The sequence below is a fragment of the Malurus melanocephalus genome, unplaced genomic scaffold (assembly GCF_030028575.1).
Source record: "Malurus melanocephalus ecotype Western Australia unplaced genomic scaffold, MMel_1.1 scaffold_1131, whole genome shotgun sequence".
Lineage (NCBI taxonomy): Eukaryota > Metazoa > Chordata > Aves > Passeriformes > Maluridae > Malurus > Malurus melanocephalus.
The window spans coordinates 34251-36040 of record NW_026624363.1 but is presented as its reverse complement, the minus strand read 5'-3'; the positions used below and the strand labels follow the sequence as shown (position 1 = coordinate 36040).

Sequence of the window (1790 nt, the reverse complement as noted above, 5' to 3'; positions counted from 1 at the left end):
GTACCGGAGGGCATTGGGGAGTTCTCGGTCCCTTTCCGCTCACCCTTCGCCCTCCCGCGGGCCCGGCCCGGCTCCGCACGGGCTGAGCTCATCTTTCCAGCCCGCGGGCGCTGTTCCCGGCGCCGGCGCCCGCCAGCAGCCGCCGCTCTTTCCATCGCCCCGGCCAGGGGCTCCCCGCGGGGACCGGGCGGGGGCGGGACCCCGCGTCACTGCCCCCGCACCCGGGGCACCGAGCGGGAGGAGACCGGGGGTACCGGAGCCGCTGAGCACCGGGGATATCAGCTCAGATGGGCACTGGGCATAGCGGCACCGGGGGTRCGGGAGAGCAACGGGGAGMGMGGMACCGGGGRGCACCGGGGGTACGGGAGAGCGGAACCGGGGGGACACCGGGAATGGGGCGCTGGAGATACCGACACCGAGGGGACATCGGGGATATGAGCACTGAGGGAACACGGGGGATAACGGTACCGGAGATGCTGGCATCGAGAGAATCGGGGGTACCGGCAACGTGGGGGCACCGAGGATACCGACACCGAGAGGGCACCGGGGGTAGGGAATTGAGCGATGCCAGCACCGAGGGGGCACCGGGGGTGGGCACACCGGAGCACCAACAACAATGGGGACACCGGAAATACCAGCACCGAGAAAGCACCGGGAACGGAGGCACCGGGAGATGCCAGCCCCGGGCTAGCAGCAGCGAGGAGACACCGCGAAGGGSCACCGGTCCTGGGGACTCCCGGGGATACCCCTGACACCGGGGCCTCCCTCCCCCCCTCCGGCGGCCCCCGGAGCCCCGGAGGGGATATGTGGGGAAGCGAGGGGCGCCCGGGCTATTTTTAGCCGGGGCCGCGGGGGTATTTTTAGCCGGGGCCGCGGGTGCGTCAATGGAACCCCGCGTGCGTCACGGCCGCGCCCCCGCCGGGGCCGCCCCCCCCGTGCGTCACCGTCCCCGCGCCGCCCCGCGCGTCACCGAGTGCTTAAGAGAAAGTAGTGGCGGGGCCGGTGCCCGGCGGAGCCCGCGGAGCAGGAGCGGTGGCAGGAGCGGGGACCGGAGCGCCGCCGCGCCGGCACCCGGGTACGGGCGGCACCGGGATGCGGGGACCAGGCGGGGGGCACCGGGGGCGGGGGGTCCCGGTGGCACCGGGAGGTGCGAGGGGTCGGGGGGGTCCCGGTGGCACCGGGAACAACAGGAGAGATTGTCCCGGGCGGCACCGGAGGGAGTCAGGTCGGGCGTGTCAGGTGGCACCGGGGTGACCGGAGTCGGGCATCCCGGTAGCACCGGGGGCTCAGGGCGTCCTGCAAGGTGTATGTGGCAGCACCGCGGGCATCAGGGTCGCGCGATCCGGTGGCACCGGGTGGAGCCGGGGCTCGCGTGTCCGGGGAACACCGTGGAAGGAACAGCCGGTGCCACCGGAGAGAGTCGGGGATRCCGGTGGAAGGGACCGGGCGGTGCGCGCTGTGCGGGATTGCCCGTTGGCTTATCCGTTGGCACCGGGGGGACTGAGTTGGGAGTCCCGGTAACACCGGGAGGAGCAGGGGGTCGCGCACCTGCCGGGAGTTGRCAGAGCGAGAGTTCCCGGTCCCGGGGGTCCCGGGAGGAGCCCGGTACCTCMCACTGTGAGGAGCTGCGCAGGACCGGGAGCCGCGGAGACCGGGCTGGTTCCCCCCGAACCGGAGCCAACTGCACACGCAGGAAAACCCCWTCCCTGCGGATTGCGGGGGGCAGAATCACCGCACACCGGGCATCACCCCGGGATCCCCGAGCAGAGCGGTCACGGACCTCGAGTGGG

General features: G+C 72.9%; 1 protein-coding gene across 1 annotated transcript in view; it reads left to right on the top strand.

Annotated features, from left to right (window-relative positions):
• The first annotated feature begins 1019 nt into the window (after nucleotides 1-1019).
• The window catches only part of NR4A1 (nuclear receptor subfamily 4 group A member 1), a 7449-nt gene continuing 6678 nt past the window's right edge, over nucleotides 1020-1790 (top strand). The window contains exon 1 of the mRNA XM_057387099.1: nucleotides 1020-1075. The gene's annotated coding sequence lies outside the window, so the exon portion shown is untranslated. The remainder of the gene's footprint in view (nucleotides 1076-1790) is intronic.